This window comes from Oryzias latipes, chromosome 3 (assembly GCF_053564925.1).
Source record: "Oryzias latipes strain Hd-rR chromosome 3, Olatipes_Hd-rR_3.1".
In the NCBI taxonomy this organism is placed as follows: Eukaryota; Metazoa; Chordata; class Actinopteri; order Beloniformes; family Adrianichthyidae; genus Oryzias; species Oryzias latipes.
The window spans coordinates 22,356,154-22,377,139 of record NC_136239.1 but is presented as its reverse complement, the minus strand read 5'-3'; the positions used below and the strand labels follow the sequence as shown (position 1 = coordinate 22,377,139).

At 36.2% G+C, this 20,986-nt stretch overlaps 1 protein-coding gene across 6 annotated transcripts in view; it reads left to right on the top strand.

Moving 5' to 3' along the window:
* apba2b (amyloid beta (A4) precursor protein-binding, family A, member 2b) overlaps nucleotides 1-20,986 on the top strand; it is a 53,487-nt gene that overhangs the window by 216 nt on the left and 32,285 nt on the right. Inside the window, exon 1 of one of the 6 annotated variants that reach the window (XM_020713649.3) lies at nucleotides 186-318. The exons of 4 other annotated variants lie outside the window; for them this stretch is intronic. The gene's annotated coding sequence lies outside the window, so the exon portion shown is untranslated. Of the gene's footprint in view, nucleotides 1-185; nucleotides 319-17,715; nucleotides 17,868-20,986 lie in introns of those variants that run through there. One more of the 6 variants, XM_078944441.1, reaches the window with a different exon arrangement.

Below are 20,986 nucleotides of genomic sequence, written 5' to 3'. Positions count from 1 at the left end.
TATATATATATATATATATATATATATATATATATATATATATATATATATATATATATATATATATATACATGTTTTGAAGATACTAAAAACGAATGCGCATCGCTGGGATCACTGACTGAAGTATCGGATGCTGACTGCTCAGCTCGTAGGTTTGTCTTCAGCATCCGTGTTATGTACTAAGAACAGGGCGTCTAACTCCGATGGAAACGTGTTTTCTCCTCCTCTCCTCCTCATCCTCTTCCTCCTGGTCGTCGTCCACGAGCGTGTTTTCACCGGGAATCCCCTGAACTCCTCGCGCAGAAGCTTCGTTTGAAGGTCCCGCACACGCATTGTCACGATTGTCGGTGATTCATCCCTGCGCAGCTCAGTCTACGCCTCATGTCATCGATTTAGAGTTCAGCTGGGTTGTGAACGGGCTCTAAATGTTTATGGCAGAGCAAGGTCATCAATTTTTGTCCACTTCAATTCGTAGCTGCTCCAAAACGCCACCTTGCAGCTCCCATTAAGTTCTTACGTGGAAAATAGGTCTTCATTAGCCACACCTGCTAAGCTAAATTTGTTTAAAAAAAGCCCAATTTTTCTCCTCATTTCCTTCAGTGAATAAATAAGAAACACTTCTTTTCTTCAGAAATGAAGCTAAAAATAGCCCTCCGCAGCCTGTCCTTGTCATAAGTACTGGTTTTTAATGCTGCTATAGTATATGTGGTGTTATGGTGGGTTTGTGGATCCTTCAGTTCCAGCTACAGGGTAGGACAGTTGTTATATGCTGTGTGTGTGTCTGGGGGCTTTTTGTTCTTTGTTCTGAGGGAGAACAGAGCACTATGCTTCTGTCACATTTATTTAGTGTCTTATGTCCACTCATATATGCTTTGTAACACCACGTTTAAGTGTCTTTTGGAGCCAGCTATAACCAAACACAAACATTTATGTTTAAGTAAACAACACACCTCAAATAATTTCAATCAGATTCAAAGAAGCATAACCGTCTCACTTGGACATGTAAAACCCTTATTTTAATTCTAGGAAGAAAACCGGTAAAGTTAAGCTATTTTTTAAATTAAATATGTTCTATTTAAAAACAATCCTAGTTTGTTGATAAAACAGGGGTCTCCTTTCTTCTTCTTCTTTTTTTTGTTTTTTTTTCAAACTTCAAAACTTGGACTGCAGCTCTGCAAGCAATGCCTGAAATCAATGTGGATCACAACAACCCTGGTTTCTCTGTTCAGCACTGTTGCATTTTCTACTATTGAGGCTTCTCTTTGATCTATATAGCTGTGATTGCTGTGCATTTTAGACACTATTTGCATGCAACAAGACCATAAAAATATGTGATGGAGATTGAAACGTTAACTATCAGTAGGCAAAAATACAATATCCATAATTTGCCGACTGTTTAGACAAATAGTCAGGAAGGGATTGGGTGTAACTATTGACTATTAACTTAAGAAATTCTGATTCAGCTGTGTTGTGTAACATTTACAATCCATGTAGTTAATGTAGTGAGTTTCAGCATTAGTATTTGCATTCTGTTTGCCATACCGTGTGAATGCTATATTAGCTACAGCTACAACAAAAAACTTTAGGGTAAGTAGTAGGGATGGGCCGATATCATTTTTTCAGGCTGATACCGATAACCGATATTTCCCCTTCAACTGTGGCCAACAGCCAACATTTAAGTGTCTAGAATAACAAAAGGTTTAGATTTCCTTTGTTCCTTTATTAGAAATGCACAACTTTTCAACATACAGTAAGGGATTTCAAAGAAACAAAAACATTGAAAATATATGTAAAGACAGTGAGACCATTTACAAACTATTGGACATAACTGTAAAACATAAGCTTCCCATTACCAGGGATCTTTTAGGAACAACATTTAATCCTAATCATAAGTAAAACCAACCTGAAAACAGTCAGTTGCTGGCTTTGACTGTAAGCTTCCCAGTGCCAGGGATCTGTTGGGAACAAATATACATTTCAAAATAAAGTTTATCTTATAACAGTAAGAACAATACCGGTTGTATTTTTTTAATATACTATCTGAATGCTACATTAGCTACAGCTACAACAAATACAACTGTTCTGCTAACAAAGTAAAGCAAATAGACTGCAGCACAAAGTTTGAAAAAGCAACAAGCATAAACATGTTCATTTGTTTAACAACTGCAGAAGAAATTTGATGTAACATATCTCTTCCTTCTTTTGGTTTAAATGCCAATGTAAGGGTCAAATACTTCACTATTTTCCAAGCTTGTCTGTCATAAAATGTCCTTCACTTAACTAATAAATAAACCTTTGTTGCATGAGGAAAAGGTTTTACAGGTTCAGTTTTTTAGTTAAAAAATGTTAATCAAAACTGTCTTCTTTTTGGATTCAAAATTCTTGGGCAAAATTTTGATTTTATTTTACATTTTTGCTCTGTAAGCACTTTGTGCCTCCATGACCCCTCTTTGGATTAAGTGGGTATGCATCATTAAAAAAGCGGACCCGTAATTAAAAAGACAATGGTGGATGTGTGTTGTTTTGTAGTAAAATGTTTTGGTAAATTCATTTTACAGGTGAGATTGGCACCTTGATCCCTCAGTAGAGACTTTAATCTTTACTGATTTCTGTTGATTTGTTGTCATTGCGTCTTTGAATGCACAAAAACTGTTTGTCAAACAGATAAATGGTTTTCAGCCGAATGGCCTTAAAACTTAATAAGACTGTAAGGAATGACTCACCATGACTAGATCAGAAAGATAACATTGCATTTAAGATTTTCCCATAGACTGTTCTATGTGATAATCATCATCTATACGCGTTTCTTTTTCTTTTGTATATTCAGTGATTTTTCAATTTAATGTTTTCCAAAGCTTTTTTGTTTCACTTTTGTATCTACTTGGGATAGAATAAAATAGTTTCTTTAGATCAGTACTATAGATAGTTTTCACACATAGTTTTCTTTTTATTTCATTTAACGTCTGTTTCTTAAATATAATTTTCCTATAATTCTTGTTCCATGAGACAACTTTGAAGACATTTTCATTCAGTGGTCATAATTTTCTTGTTCTTCTGCTACCAAACCTTTGCTCGTGCAAAGGACCAGTTTATTGTTCTCTGTAGAGGAAGAAACAACTTTTTTTTTAAATTTGAGTTACACAGGAGACATTTTTTCTTAAAACAAATTAGGATTTACATATTATAGGATGTAGTAATAATACTACATATTTAAGAGTCGAGAGAAAGTTCATAATAAGTGATAAAGCAGCAAACCTAGATCAAGACATTGTTTAAATAACAATAATAATGTTTCCTGTTTTTCTCCTTTAGTCATTTTTAAAGTCAGTTCCCAGGTTATTTCATTTTTGTTTGGTCTGAATTTTCCAAACCATTAGTGAACCATAACTGTGTGTCATTGATTTTGAAGCAGTGACTAGTTCAGGCATGAATAGGCTCACATGAAATGTTGCAGGCCAGCAAGATGTGTTGCTTGCAGTATGACAGTGTGCCACTTCAAGTGTAAAACCAAAAGCAATTCAGGACTTAAAAGCACACATTGCAGTGTGTCTTGACGTAAGATTTCATTACTGTTCACAAAATCCTTTTGTTATCGGAATTGTCTTAATATTTACCAAGTGGGTCATCTGAGTTTTTTTTAAACTATGTTGTAGTTTTGTTCACGTTAAGCATTAAAACTGAAAATCTTTTAGCATTTTTTCAAACTAAATCTAATTAAATTGGAAATACTAAAATAACACCAAAGAAACAAGAGAGAACTTGTGGACAAGTAAATTCATGCAGTTGTATATGTATGTATGTATGCAGAGTTTCACAACTAACAAGTGTTATAATTCAATTTTATCTTGCACAAAAACTCATTATCAAATGTGTTGATGAGACGATTTCAAGAACACTAAGGAGATCTAGAAATGTGTTGGACCTTCATAGAAATCCCTCGTCTAAAACTGTTCACTCACCATTTTCATTCACCTGCTGTAAACAAAACATGAAAGCAACTATCAGTTGGGAAAGAATGGGAACATAGTCGCTTGTGGTTCCACTCTGCCTCTAGTGTAGGTTCCTGTAACTGTTCCCTGTAACTGTTCTTGAATTAAGATTCATAAAATATAATCCAGAGTTATAATCTGGGAACCAGACAATTCCCAGAAAAAAAAAAGTGTTTTCCAAAAAATCAACAATAAGATAGAGCATCTCACCTCTTTTTATGGAGGCAGCATTCAAATGAGTCTAAATCAGTTTCACACTGTGTGACTAAATTAGGTCACATTGGGAGGAAAGCAAAATGGTAAAGAAGAGACGAAGGAAACTGTTCTCCCACAGTGCTTGGTGAAAGAGAAACCCATTCAAGGGGGCATTAATCATGGGTTGCACCAAAGAATGGTTCTGAAGCGGCACCGAGGGAGTGAGGGAGGAAGAGAAAGAGAGGCTTTTAAAACAGCTTCATTCGTTAACTGGATGTGTGTCTGAATGCCGGTCGTCGCCCGCTTTCACTTCCGAGTTGGTTATTGTAACTTGCCTTTGTGTTCCACAATTACATTTGTTTTCGTCTTCTGTGTTTTCTAATATCCTCAAAAGCACATTGTGCTTTCGTGTACCACGTACAGATATTGCATTTCCAGTCTTCAAAGCAACACTTGAACTGAATGGATACCCCTTATGAATAAAACTAAAAAGAATTTAGTGTGGGTTTTTTACTGTGTACAAAATTGAATTCCATTTACAAGCACTTTTATGATACCACAACACTATTGCAAAAAGAGAACCCAACATAACACAATCAATAATGGGACGAGGAGCAGTTGACTTACATTGGAGTGTAACCACCGCTCCTAGTCACAGAGGGGCATTAAAGACCCACCGGTGAAAATTGTGTTTTTGGTTTTTTAACATCTTCTTGTGGCATTTTTGTGATGTTTGAGAACATATATCAATCAGGAGCAGATGAAAAGTATGCAGTGTCAAAGAGTATATTTGTGATGTAGAAAATACACAGGGTGGGCCACAAGTTCCCTGCTAAGCTCCATTCTGATGCATCAACTTACAGAAAAATAGATCCGGGATTTGTTTTCCTTGTTTGAGCTGGCATCTGGCTCAAAACTGTACAACTGGATAGCTCTGATATTGCTCGCCATTTTTGTAGCACCGCTAATGTTTGGTTGGGGTTGTGAGCGATTGTAACCTAGTGGGAGAACGTGTAAACAGGGAGCTCTCAGCAATTGAGAGAGGTAGAGGAGCAGGTATCTCCACACAATAGTCCTGCCGACAACTCAGAGGCAAATCTCTGATGAACTCCTGCCACTCTGCACAAACTATGTCCTAGAAAATGACACAGGTTTTTTGATTTTAGCTAAAAATTGCCAAATCATAATTAGAAGACCACCTGGAACGCTTTCAAAATAGCTCAAAAGACGATCGCAGTGGGTCTTTATAGATCATCCAGCTGAGCCAGGTGTATGATAACTAGAAGCTGCATTCATACCACCTGCTGTAGATGGTGTTGAGCTCAAGGGTCTTACTTGTGATTTAGACTGATTGCCTCATCTGTTCTTCCTCAGAGGTACTCGATTATCTGTCAGAACTGAGGACTCATTTTAGTTATGCTTTTAGCCACGACCTTGACCCTTTTAGAAATAACCATTTAATTTGAATTAATTTAGCACTTATTGATTTTCTGGCCAAGTAGTATCCAACAGACAGTTATCCTTTGTCCTCATTTGAGTCTTTAGTGTGTACTTTGCTTATCGCATAACGATAGTTCAGATGTAGTTCTCAACATATACGGCTTATTTAGTACTTACTTGATTGTTAATAGTGGTTACAGGCTCCTCAAGATGAAGTCATTTTTCAGCTAAACTTGTGTGTAGGTTAGTATTAACAAACGTTTGACCTATTTATAGAATGTTTACCTTTTGTTGCCTGGTAAGTCAGAAGCTGAGTCCTCTTCTTCAGGGTGCTGTCACAGTATGTCATCACTCAGATTTCCGAGGCATTCACCACGCTATCTCATTAGCTGCTTTTTTATTTTCTATTTGAGGAGCAGCATGTCATTAGCATTTAGATGTGGGGGTTGGCTCACCTGCTGCTGTCATTGTTGGAGTCTGCAGACAAAGTCACATCTGGCATGCACTCTTTCTTTTCACAGACAGATTGAAGCTATTTCACGAAGCAGTGTTGGGTAAGATGCAGAGGCAAATGTCTTTTTTTTCTTTTCTTCCATAAATGCAAACCAGGGCTGTTATTTAAGTATGATGATGAGGCCAGCCTGTGGGCTGTCACCATTATAACCCTACATATTTGCTGATTGACAGCAGACATGATTGTGTTGCTTTTCAGGCTATAAAACCACAGAAACACAACTAGATGGCTGATGTATCACAGTTGCAGTTTGGGGAGTGCAGAAAAAAACAAATTTGACAACCAATTGCAGAGTGCATCCTCCATGAAGTATTGGTGGCCGAGCAATTTAAAATGTTTGTGAAAATGAATTTTTGGGATACAATTAGACTCCAACTGCAGCAATTTGTTTTTTAGAGAACATTTACATAGATTGTACAAAACTTTGCTGTGAAGTTACATAAAAATGAGACTGGGACAAATAGACCACCAACAGTTTTTTAAGGTCGACTCTCCTCTCACACCAGATTTACTCTTTAAAAGTTTCAAAATATGTCAATATTTTTTTAAAAACAAATGATTTTATCACTATAGATTTCTGTGACACATAAACCTAGTGAGTCTGTTAAACAAAAATCCACAAGCCAGTGGTTTTGATCTGCCATTTTGACTGTTCATTGTCTCTCTGTCGAAATCTTTATTGTAATGGTTTTTTATCCAACGTACAAAAAAATAATCACAGATGAAACCACAAATTAAATCTTTTCATATCCATCACAAGCCTTCTCTTTTAGCCAAACAATCTTGCTCAGAGCAACAGATGAAGTAAAGACTCCTCATACTCAGTGAGAAACAGGGTATTATGGGAGTCTGTGCTGCAGTGGGAAAGCTTTATTGTGACTTTACAAGAGTTCTGTTGTAGAGCTTCTTGTGAAGTATTAGTATCTTGACAATTAGGAGTCTCCTACCCCCTCCACCTAGTTGCGGAATCCTCAAGAAAAGACATACCCTGGAGTCAGTCTGTAGCAAATCCAAAATACTTAGAGTTGTAAATCTCTTCATTCATTGTCTTATTTCCATTTTACTTTTTTTTTAAAACCAAATGACTCTAGTTTCTGTTTTTGAAATGGCTTGATATTGTAATTTGCCATCTGAAAAAGAACAAAGTATGTCATACACTGTTTTGATTTTTTCTTCAACCTCACCCTGGCTTTCTAACTTTCAACAGCAGCTCACATACATTGTAATGATTTTAATATAGAGAGCCTAAAACTTCCCCATGTCAAGGCTTAATAAAAAATGCTCGAGAGGGAGCGTGGAGAGATGCAGTAGAGAGATGTTAGGCTAACAACACTGGAAACGCTGACATTACCAAAGAAAATATCATCTTTGTAAGCATCTGAGGGAAATACAGGAGAGGTGAAAACTGGTGTGGTTTTGACGACTGATCTAACTGCTACGCTACTGGTTGACATGAAAGTGACTTCCATGAGAAGAGTGAAATAATTCGGTCAGAGACACTTTAGTCCACATAGGACGAACACAATTCACTAGATACGCCCCTCTTCCCAGGTTACACCCTAGACAGGCAGCCAGTTCACCTCCAAACAGGAGTTGAACTGGAACTTGATATGGAAAGAACGAGAAACAAGGCAAAAAATACTAACACTTTGATGAGCAGCAGAGGTATAAATGCAGTGGTTGGCAGGAGAAGCAGATCATAGTTAACAGGGCAGAGATCTTTTGAGATACTTTTTACTCAAGAATAAAATATCCAAGATTATTTTATGTTTTGAAATTGCTACAACTCCATACAAGTTTATGACATGCTGAAAATTAATGAATTAATGATCTGATTTTGGAATGCATTTATTATTACAAGTATTCTAGTTATTGGTCGTGGATTTAATTTTTTACCTCAGGTATTGCAAATTGGAATTGTTTTGTTTACTGCACCAACAACGTACAGCAGTCACACTGAAAGCATGCATCTAAAGTTCATGTGTGACCTTTAGATGCATCTAAAGCCATGATGCGTTCTCTAACCAGAACAGCACTAATTTGTTAGCTGCTTCCTCAGCCCAGACGAAAAATTGGATTTCTATGTGCTTGACTGGAATCTGCAAAGCGAAAAATCAGCACAAAAACAGCCAACAACCAATTAATCAGTGCATGCCAAGTTTGTGTTGAAGGCATTGCTTTATTACTGCAAAATAGAGCTTATTTTCTGATTGAGTATCAGTTAGAAAAATAACTGTGACAAAAACCATTGAATAATAAGCTGCTGTCAAGGACAGCTTTCAGGCTACAGTCTGTTTATTTGTGGTTTGTCTTGAAACCTTCACATTTTAGTTTCTTCATCTTTAGGTGCTTCAGCTTCGCAATTCAGGGAGAAATGTTAATTTATTGCTCCGGGACAGGAGGTCATGGCAGGATGGCATGTGAAAAACCTTGTAAAATGTTGAGTGTTTCTCTTCATGTTGAAGTCAGGGAACACCTCATGCTTGGCTTCAGAGTGAACACGGGACTGTAAGCCTTTTGGCGGCCATGAATGATGAGGCTGCAGTCTGGAGGTCAATAGGGATAGATTTCTTGCAGTGTAATGAGATGTGCTGTGTAGATGTGTGATGGCTGAGTCAATCTGGATTTGTTTGTTTCTGTATATAAAATATTAGGACTCTGTTTAAAAAATAATCTAAAAAAATGAAATTTGTAAGATTCTGGAATTGTAGATGGTAGATTTCTATTAACAATCATGGAGTTTAAACTTCTGGATTTGTTTTCATTTGACAGATCACCCTCTTATGCAGCCTTATGCAATGACCCTCTTACAAATCTGGTAAATAAAATAACAGCTTCATTTTCTATTAAACTTTGGATCCTAAGATTAACTCTGTCGACTTTTGATTTCCAGACAGCTCACAAAACTAGGACGATAGCTCTTGCTGCTGACCTTCCCAAGAGTGAAGGTTAAGACGTCAGAGTAGAGAAATCTGTAGTTACTGCTCTTTATTTTCGGGAACCATGGTTTCCCGTTGTTCAGCCAAAAATATAAACCCATCTTATTTTTCCTCTAGAAAAAGTGCATGTATTGTACTGAAATTGTGTATACTCATACATGCCTTCCTTACTTTGCTAAATGCCCAAAGTGTTTCATAGTCAAAGTCTCATTCACACAGGTACACACTGTCACTAACTGACGGATGGCTCTGCTGCCAGTCAAGGTGCTAATCTGTAACCACCAGGAGCAATGTGAGGTTCAGTGTCTTCACCAAAGACACTTGGACACAGGGGCAGGCAAAAGCAGGTCTCAAACCTGTGACTTTGTAGATCAGAGGTCGACCAGTCTGTCTCTGTTCCACAGATGCTCAGGTTGATCTTTATTATAAACAAATATTGACATCAACATTGTTATTTTCAATTTTATTTAAATAACGGTTCACCTATATATAAAACAGAATTTTGACCAAAGAACTGTAGAATAAAAGGGTTTATACAAAATACATTGATAAAATCAAGAAATAAAATACATTGCTAGATGCAACGATAAAATATAGGTGTAAACAATAATAAAAAACATGGAAAATGACTTGCAAATTTCCTTCTAACACAATAGTCTAAAATTAGTTTAAAAAAAAACTTTCTGTTCAATTTTGATTACTTTGGGTTTTGAGCATTAAAACTTTACCTTAACGATGTATTTTTAAAATGTCTGGAAAGCTATTGCCTTTTTGTACTAAAGTCCTGATCTTTAATAAAAACATTTCAATGTTTATGAAGATGGACAATATGATAACCTTTTACCATTTTACATTATTATTTTAATTGATAATATTTTAAGTTTCATGTTATTTTACAAAAGACCAATGGATTTTTACTGATTAGTTTAAGACCCACTCCATTGGAAATCATGTTTTTGGTGTTTTTAACGTGTTCTTGTAGCATTTTCTCATGATGGAGAACTTAAAATTGTGTTTCTGAGTATTGCTTTATTCAAATTGCCCTCAGTCCCATCCAATACTCAGAGGCAAATTTCTAATGAACTCCTTCTGCTCTGCAGAAACTATGTCCTAGAAAACCACACAGGTTTCTTTTTATTTAAGCTAAAAACGGCATATTCATGATTAAAAGTTGAATGGGAACACTTTTAAAATAGATCAAAAGATGATTGGAGTGAGACTTTAGTATAAACCATTATCTAGTATTTTCTAGCATGCAGTTTTGAGGTATATGAGGGAAATTATTTTTCCGTCACCTCAAATTTTTGTAGCTATACTGTATTTTTTTTTTAAAATATTGATAATAATAATATTATTCACCCTGGTTTTCTAACATTAACTAACCAGCTCATTGGACTTGGATCAAACCTCATCTTTTGACAATCAACCTTTAATGACACGCCCAGTTTCTGGCATGCTTTGGTAGTGAATTACAATAGAAGTGTAACTGTGTCAGTGAGTACTGACATGGTTCCTAGAATTATTTCCCCATATTTCCCACTGCAGTTGAGCAAGTCACACTCCAACATGTCCTCGTCCTCACCCCTAGAGAGAGGCTCCATATACATCTAACTGTGTACTTTGTAGCACTGATGGGTGATCAAGAGAATATATAACATACACCATTATTCCCCAGAGTATCAACATAGTGTTAGATAGGATTTATGTCCTCGTTTAGATGTAGTACACCTCAGCAAAGTACTTTGCAACATTGCTTCTTTGGGGAGGTGATAGATAGCTATCAAAGAGGAGCTCAGTGGATTAGGATGAACCCTAACGAGTCTGGCCTCAGCTCATCTGTTTGTTTTACTAGAGAGTTAGTCAGTTTGTTGAGGTTGTCAATGTAGTCTATCACTCATGTGGCCCATGTGATATCAAAGGGACCTTTTGATGTTTTCGAACACTTTGAAGAAGCAAGTTGTATTAGTGCATTGTTTTGTGGTAAAATGTGGTTGCAAATGTTTTCCTGGTCTCAGCTTTTGCCCCTCAGGGTGCAATCGCTGCTGGCTTTTTTGTGCATGGAAATGACTCACTTTGATATTTACTGGGTGAAATAAGTATGCTGTCAAATACAAGTCTACTTTAATGTTGTCAAGACACCATGTTTTTTGATGTTTTTTTCCCATTTAAAACTTACCAAACCATAACAAATCATTATACTTTGAACTGATTTGTGATATTTGTGATATTTGATATGATTTGTGATATATCATTTACTGAAAAATCTCAGAAAAAATTGATCAATTCAAACTGTTGGAGCCTCCTCACTAACTTATTTCACAATTATTGACCTCATTTTAACAACCAGCTACCTTTCATCAGCACGGTCCAGTCTAACATTTAATACCCAGCTGTTTGTTAGTGTCTTTAGGAATATAACAATTTCAATATCTTCTTTCATCTAACCCTTCTTTCGTTCATTTGTTTGCTTACGATATTACGTTATGCTTCTTGCTGAATGTAACTAATTGGAATTAGAAGACAGAAGTGTTAAATAGATTTGTTATACATCCCAGTTTCTAGCTTACCTTTTGATCCACAAAGGATCCACTATTTCAGGTAAATGTGTTTCTCTGAATGTCACAATAACGCAATGTAACAACAGTTCACCTTATTTTCGAATTTTGTCCACCTGCATGCCACAGATATTCTGGATACATTCTTCACAGGTGTACATTTTACATTTGTTATCAATAGATTCCAAAGAATTTTTTTTCCCCATAAAATTCTCTGTAAATAAACAATTTCCTCATGTTAGGTTTACTAAAGCACAAAAAAGGAAATTGTTAGGAATTTGGCAGTGGAAAAATTGTTGAGATTTTTAAAATGATTTTCAACTTTCCAAATTTCACAATTGTTATCGAAATACCTTAAATGAAATCTACACCAAAGCAAAAATTTTGTAAAGCTGTGAAAGAAAAAAGAATCTACTTCTCCCTGAAGTACTTGTGTGTATGCCACTGGCTAAAAGCAGACACACATATTTAAGCTATGATATACTGAGAAAAGGCTAAAGAGTCTAAATCCTGTCCATCAAGTCATCAGACAACGTGTTTTCTGTTCGATGATGTTTTACTTTACAACACTCCATTTAACATTAGCCCTGAAATTGTTACTATGTAAACTGCAACTTCAACCTACTACTTTCAAGGCTTGGTAGAAACATGGTAACTAAACTTCCTGCAACATGTTGATTTTTACAAAAATATGCCAACCCTTTTAATTGTTCATTCTTTAACTCACTCAGTTTTAATAATACATCAAAGTATATGATTTTTAGCAATAACTCAATTATTGCTAATCTTTGTATTTCATTTTAAATTAAAATTATGGTACAATAGTAACATGTTCATTAGCAAAAATCTGGTAGCAGTATATGCTTTTTCTAATTAATTCACTAATCGTTTAGCCTTTCTAAGCCTTTCTAAGTGTGACATGCTCTATACCGTTAAACACCTATACATACACGAGCAACAGTCCATGTTGGGAAAAAGTCCAAAACATAAAGCAGTGGTTAAAACTAAAATGTCCTGAGTTTACTGTCATGTAAGAAAAAGTCTTGTAAAAATGTATTATGCACATATCAATATTAATTTAATCCTTTGCATAAAACAGAAGGACACAAGTTCCAGAGCAAGAACAAATAGCTTTCATTTGTAATGGCACATAAAACCGCCCTATTAAAATACAAACGCAAATGTACCATGCTTTCATGCATTCAGGTGGCAGATTTTAGGGTTCTTAACCTCATCCTAATTGTTTTACCTTCTTAACTCTTCACATTGTAACTACAGCCAAAAGTTTATAGTCTAAATTTGTACATGTTGGGTTTACGTCTTCATGTCATTGTTAGGGCTCCCCAAACAGAAAAAAGGAAATGGATCAAATTAAACATTATGAATCTAGAAAGTATACCTTAACAGATGAGCCTCCACAACTATACTGTACTGCACCGCATAATGCCAATGCTTGCAGTGCTAATTTATAGTCATGCTAAAAGGCTACATACTGATCATTGTTATGTAAAGGGATTTAACTGAGAGCTGCAGTAATCCAGATTCCTGTTATCATGAGATCAGTGTTGCTGCTGGCCATCCTTGTCTGACGGTTCCCTGTCTTTCCGGTCTCATATTATCTCTAGCTGGCTCCCTGGAGACTGTGAAATTAGTAGTCAGCACACCATCCTGAAGTGACTGAGGCAAAAAGAACTACTCACAGCCATCCCTGCATCATTTAAATGTTCCCCTGATCTGACCTGTAGTAAGTAAAAGTGCTGCTATTACACCGATTAAGATTTTGTTTGCACTAATGTAGCAGAAAGACCATCAACTGGAACAACATCTTAAAAAAATGTGCTTGCAAAATCTTTGCTTCAAATGTAAGCATGATGTTACTTGTTCAATCAGGAGACACAGATCAGCTTAGATAAATTAAAAAATTACATTGCAAAACACAATGTAAACTTAATTTAATGGGAAGATAATAGAAGATATCTCTTATTCACAGAGAAAACGTTCCAAAAAACCTAAGCATTTTAAGTGTTCTTTAGGGGTCATCATGTGAGTCATAATGCATATAAGAAGATGTAAAAAAGGGATGAAAAATTGCTAAAAATTATACTTTTCCACCCCAGATTTTTAGTGTAGAGTACTTTGCCTCAATTATTTTTTATTACAAACTGCCCGTTTTGGATTTTGGCACAGTTTTCATACAGGGATTTCTGGAAGATTTCCCCAAAGAAATCTTGGTTTTAAAGCCCACTTTCCTAAAATAGCTTTGAATCATACATTATTACATAGTGAGCTCATCCTTTCTGTCAAACTCCACATGCTCCTGTGTTTGTCTTGTCAAATTCCATAACTTGAGATATTCCCATACCCCTCTAATATACCTTTATGGATCAAAAAAAGTAACTCATGTATGTATATCAACTTTGTAATCATGGAGTATGTATGCTTGAAGGCAGATTGGAAGCGGACAGGTTTCATTCTTCCATCTTTACTATACATACTCCCTTTGGGTTCAGTTAAGCATAAAAGATGCTGAGCGGTGCAACACTCTGCTGAAACTGGCTGCTTTGAGAGGATTGATGTGGGATTTTTACGGATAGAAGGGTGCAAATTCACACACTATTCACACACCACACTCATTCAAGCACACTGGTGCACTGAACCACAGATTCCCTGTCAACAGACAGAGATCGTCTGACTGGTATAACCGGCAAGTACATATGAATATTTAGGCGCTCTCTGATAAGCAGAATGTCATTTCAGCATTGGTCTGTGATGATAATGGAAACCAATTTTTGTGCATTCATTTTTCATGCCAAGACCAAGCCCGTTCCTGAACAGCTGCTGTCTCAGGGCTGTCAAGTAGCCAGTCAAAACACAGAAACAAAAACTCATTCAAAGCTCAGCAGCACAGGTAGTGGCAAACCATTTTTAGGTGGTGCAGACATGGTTGGTTACACCAAAAGATCTCTTTTTTCACACAGGCAAACAATGATTGATTGGAAACTTAAGATGGGGCCATGCTGCAATTTTAACCTGTCCAACGATAATAAAATAAGTCAAGCAAAGAGACATGCATTACAAATCAGCATTTCTTCTTTAGAAAATGTCACCATAAATGACAGAACCCACAAGGTATTTTAGGTGTCTGCCATCAGAACAAAATGGACAGCCCAGTATTTGTCATTTTTCTCAGCAAAATATAAGGAATTTAATTTATTTTAACATTTCCTTTGGAAATTAACCTAACTAAATACAAGCTGTAAAAATGTTTGCAGAACAATGCAGCAGATGTTTTGTGAGCTACCACTAGCTTGAGCATCTCATAAAGAGAAATACTAAAATGCACTCGGCTCAGGATTTTCGGAAGCAACAGCCTTGAAGCGGATTGTGCAGCATGTGAAGCTGCATGTGGTTTGATGCTCCAAGTTTGAGTCACAACTCCAGTGACCAAAATCTAATTTTTGACAAACCAGCCAAGTTGGCTGGTAGATAAAAAAAAAAATCTACCAATCAAATTATTCCATTATTATATTAAATTATTAATTAAATTATTATGTTAAATGCAAACAGAGAGGAAGTCACAACATAACAAAACAACATATTTTCATACTGGTTTCTCTGCCTTGCTAAAATGTTTTGAACGACCTCTACTGAATTGCAAATTCTTAAACTCCCTTTGGTTGTCTTTGCCACATTCACCACAGTGCACAGGATTTCTCTGTACTCCTGTTTTCTTTATTTTGTCCTCTCAGGGTCCCAATGTTTTACAACACTTGTACAAAATGTAATCAACTTGTGCCCTCCTTCTTCCACTTTTATCTGTAACCATATTTTCAGCAAAGTCCACCACTATCTGTCCTTCTTCATTCATTGTTCTGAACCCCAAACCCCAAACTTACTTCCTGGTAACCTCTGTTTACCTCACCTACATGCCCATCAAAGTCTGCCTCAATCATCATCATTCTCTCCCTTCTAGGGGTACCTTGAATCTCATCCATCTCCCTCCATAATCTTTCCTTTTCCTCTGATTCACATAATAGAGGAAGACATGACCACTGACAAAATTCACCATCACACCTTCAACTTCCTGCTTCAGACTCATCACCCTAACTGACACTCTTCACAACATTGTTAGCCAACTTCTCTTTAAGTTTCACTGGTACCTTTTCCTCTTTTCACCCACACCATGATAAAACAGTCTGAACCTTCTCCCAATCTATAACCTAGCCCCCTCTCCATCTGGTCTTGAACACACAAGATCTTTACCTTTCTCCTTTTCATCACATCGGCCAATTCTCTAGTTTTCTCTTTAAAGATCCTTCATCCAAATTTTGTATTTTGAGTCCTATTCTCTTGACATTTGTTCCCCCAAGTCCCTACATTTACATATTCATGAAAACTTTAGGTATTTGAATGCATGCTCCCTTCTTCTCTATCTGTCTTTTTTTATTTTTTTTCATTTACTCCCTTTCATCAGTTATCAAACCTTGTTGACAGCTTCAGCTAAACCATGTGAAATTGCCCCAGTATTAGTCTCCCTCTGGGGCTGTTTAGCTGTACTTAGCTCTCTTCATGCGGGGCTTGTTGCCAGGCAATCTTTTGCTGTGTTTGGTGTTCTTTTTAAAAAATCTAGGCCATCTTTGCCCTGTTTGTCACCTGGTCCTCAGACAACTTAGGTGCCCAGTTGTACCTTCCAGTATTCTGAAAGTTGGTAATGAATTATTTCATGTTGTAATTTAATGCACAAACTTTTTTATACTTTTCCTTTTTTATTATTTTGGTTTAAATACATTTTTCAATTTTGCACAAGAAGTAAATCTCAGCCTCTTCAATCATTGTATCCAATCTATTTTATATTATTATTACCAGTGTGTATTTGCCTACTTAACACTTAGTGGTGCCACAAAGTGTTTTCATAACCCTTGTGCTATCCTATGACCCCACCCTTACATCGACATGTTATCCCTACCATGACAAAGGTGGATAAAGGTGGAAAGATTTCATGGAATCCATGGACACCAGTGAAGATCACAAATCAATGAAGAACAAAGGTTTAGGGCACTGTCTTGTGGGGTCTAGATGACCCAACTCCCAATGGTAAAGTGCCAAGGATAGCACAAGGGTAAAACATTGGAAAAACTGAGTTTCTGGAGTACAGACTAAAGCTACATTTCCATTAGCTCCTTCAACTCGACTTGCCATTTTTCGGCTTAGTTTTTTTCGTTTTCCCATTATATTTGAGTACCACCTCAATGCACTTGAATGGCATGGCAAGACCACTCAATATATCTCCCACTGGCTAGCACAAAAAGTCCCCAAAGATACCAATCAAGAAAATAAGCTGAACAAATCAAAATGTGTCGTACTGTTGGCTTGGTGAAACTATATTTTCAGTATTTTATTCTCTCAGTTGAAAAGGTTCTGACATGCATAAAACAAAAGAACACTTTCGTTGACTTTTATTAACCAAAGTCACCAACTGATCGGAATTACTGAACGCCAGCCTTTGATGATTAGCACTCAACACAGAGCACTGATGAGCTTGAGGAGATTCTTATTAGTTTTGAGGAATGTGCTCTCTGTGGATCTCCACAAACAAATGTAATTTTGATGAATCTTACTGTTAATAATCTTCTTCTTCAGTCAGCTCAGTGTTGTAGAAACATTTTAAATTTGTTTTTATGGATTCTAGATACAAACTCTTGAAACTATTACATTAAACTCATTACATTAAAAAGGTAATGAATTTGGCAGGTAGATCTTGATGTGAATTTATTTTTTTCTAATTGGAAATTGTTCCCCTTTCTAATTACAATTGCAATCCATTTTTAAATATTTTATTTTTGTTTCCTGTGAATCATTTGTAATGCTGGTTGTGTAGAAAAAATCCATTTAGATAAACAACAGAAGAACCGTATTAGAACAGTGAAAATATTAGCATGATGTGTGTTTGCATGTGTGTTTGGTCTGTGCAGAGTTGTTTGATAATTGCCTCAGCCAGTCCCCCTTGGAGCTAAGCTAAAAAAACAAAAAAAACAAAGGGGTTGCCATAGTAACAGTCAAGAGTGAGGGAGGAGGGTGTGTCTGTGGTGAAGGGCCAGAAGTGCCGTAACGGACATTGGCAGTCAGATTGGTGAAGGATTGCGTTATGTGCTCCCGATTTATTCCTGCTGCTCACCAAGCCTCTGCTTTCCCTTCCTGCCCGGCTGTAACATGTCCCTCTTGTTGTCAACTCAAAGTGAGTGGGAGACTGTGAATGGAACCAATGCGGAATCTTAATGAGAAGCATGAGAAGGGACTCATGTTCTCGCTCTGCCTCCTTCTGATGTTCCTGCTCTTTATTTACTTGCACACTGTTTGTCAACATTTGTTCAGTGATGTGGAAGTGTTATAAGGGCAGTTTAATGTCAACAGTTAAATGTTGACAAGATCACGCGATCAGACCTGACCCTGGTTACGATGATGAATGAGTCATAGGAGCAGTTATTTCATGGATCACAGAAAGTTATGGGCATGGGGGTCTCAGAATTGAATGTCTCGCCGTCATTGTTGCATGCCCTCTTGTATTTCTAATGGATGACTTCATCTGCAAGAGACTTTTCAATGTGAAAACCCTTTTTTGATATTGTATAGGGCTGCAAACAGAAACATTTGATTAATTCATAAGAGCTGATTCACTCTTTTTTAAATGTAAGAAATCTTTGTTACAGCCTAATGTTTAACACTCAAGGGTGGGCTTTTATGAAAAAAAAAAATTGAGTAATTTTTGATTTACAAAAGATGTATATACCCTGAAATATTAGAAACTATGAAATAATAGACATGACCCTTTTTTGTACAAATAAATCTAACACCTGAGTAATATTTTTTGCGATAATTCCTCTTGTACGCCATCATATCACCTCCTAGGAGATGCTGATGTCCTTTCTGATCAAGAAATTTATAAAATTCAATAGGTGTCAGATGTTTTTATATGGCAAGCTTAGATTTAATTGATACAAACACACACACTTTGCCTAAGATAAAGCTTATGTACTGACATAAATTCAGGTGATAAACTTCAACTCAATACTATGTGGATTGTTGATCGGAGGCCTGACCAGCCATTTGCCAATCGGTTGATTGGGAGTTCAGTTTCTAGGCATTACAGTCTTTGTGTCCTGGGGGCAAAAATTGAAAGCCAAATTGTAAAAAAACAAACAAAACACTTTACATTTTCTGCTTAATATTTTGTATCAACACAGGTGTCTGTTGCATCTCTACAGTCCTCACAACACTCTAGAGAAGGAGGGAGCCATTTCAATTAATTCATCTACAATTTAGCAACAATTTAATTAAGGTTCACCCATCTGTTCATTTAGATGAGCTTGAATTTAGAAAGAAAAAGTGATTCTGCCCCTTTTCAGTAAGCTATCAATTTCCCTGTCATTCTAGAAGGTCAACAAAAGTCCAAGCACAACAAAATATTAACAATTCAATTATTATTCATTTAAAATTTACTTTAAAGTAATACAAAAGAAAATGTTTCATAGTAAATATTAGATTCAAATAACCCAAGTCGAGTTCTTGATTGTTTTACACAACGTAATTATTCAAGTTCTGACTTTTGCGCCTCCACTCTTGAATCGCGCAAGGCCATATGCTCAAATCTCTCACCAATGATTTAAACTTTGATGCCCCAATGCATGATTTCATTTTTGGTGAGAACGCACTCGACCACGCATGTTTGGTCAAATGTAGTTTTTAACCCTAATGCTGTAAATGACCAATTCAGAAATGTGATTGTTTTAAGGAGTAACACAAAAAATGCAAAAACCATCAAACCAATTAAAGCTCTTAACCCTTACTATTAGTTCTCGAATAGAGTCCGAATCCAATATCTTGCATTATTTGGATATGATTATTGAAACCGAAGGCAGTTGTAAGCAGACAGTAACAACAAATGTTAGAACATTCTATTCCTTAACCCTTGTGCTATCTTAGATGACCCCACCCTTGCATTGACGTGTTCTCCCTACCAAGACAAAGGTGGATAAAGGTGGAAAGATGTCATGTAATCCATGGACACCAGTGAAGATCACAAATCATTGAAGGAAAAAGGTTCAACACACTGTCTAGTGGGTCTAGATGACCCGACTCCCAATGTTTAAATGCCTAGGATAGCACAAGGGTTAAAAAAAAATCTAGGGGAATTAAAGGCTAGAGTCAGCCAAATTTACCAGATGTATCTAACATGTTATTCATGTCAGAAAAGCAATGAAAACCTGAGTGTGGCATGAAAAGAAAGGTATTTCTTCTGTATTTCCCTTCTTACATGCAAATTTTTACTTAAACACAGAGCTTTCCACCACAACAATTTTTATCATATTGTAAAAGAGCTATAACTAGATATTTTAGACATTGATAATTCAGGAGGCTTTCAGCGACAGCAGACATCCACAGTTGCTGCTTGCAGAAAATTGAAATTGTATAAATTTCCATATGATTACCACTGTGCTGTTTCACTAAGAACCTAGTTGATCTAAGAGCAAAACAGGCTGTTTTCAGAAGCATATTTGCTGCTGTATTGTTAGAGCCATCTATTTTTCTCATCTTTGCTTTGCAGCTCAACAAAGAGAATGGGAAATTGCAAACCAACGCACATAAATTATGAAGAAAACACTGTGGTGCTACTTCTTTTCATAACTCTGCTTGAAGTTCTGCTGTTGTAAGTTGAAATGAGCTACCTGTGAGACACCATTGAGACTATTGGCACAGTTGGTGACCTGACAATTTTTTTAAAAAGTGTTACACTTTGCATGTCAACTTGAAGCGAAAAGTCTGCCTGTAGCAAAACAAGAAAAACAAAACAGAATTCTAAACAAACAACAACTTTTAAATGATTTTTTTTCTTTATGGTTTTATATAATTGTACATCAGTGTTCCTAGTTAGTTTCAGCCTGTGCATCAATGTCTTCTTTTATTTAAAAAAAATCACTAAATTAATTGTAGACACATTTTCGGCTTTACAAATAAATAAGGAGCAACTTAGATAAAGCACTTTCCTTACGTAAAATGAAATCACTTTTTATTCTGGCATCTTAGTATGTTGCAATAAAGAGAAACTCAAAGAAATAATAACAAAAAATTAAACATTGATTGCAGCATTACATTAAATTAAAGATAGAAAGTGTAAGGCAAAATGTTAAAACAGGACGGGTGAGACTTAGTTTACAAAACTATTTGCAGTAAACCACATAACTGATATTTTACTATATATTAATTTGAACGCCACTGAACAGGTGGAATCGATGCCTTTTATGCTTTGTAATGATGACATTATCAGTCATGTATTGCTACCAACACATGTCAGACAAA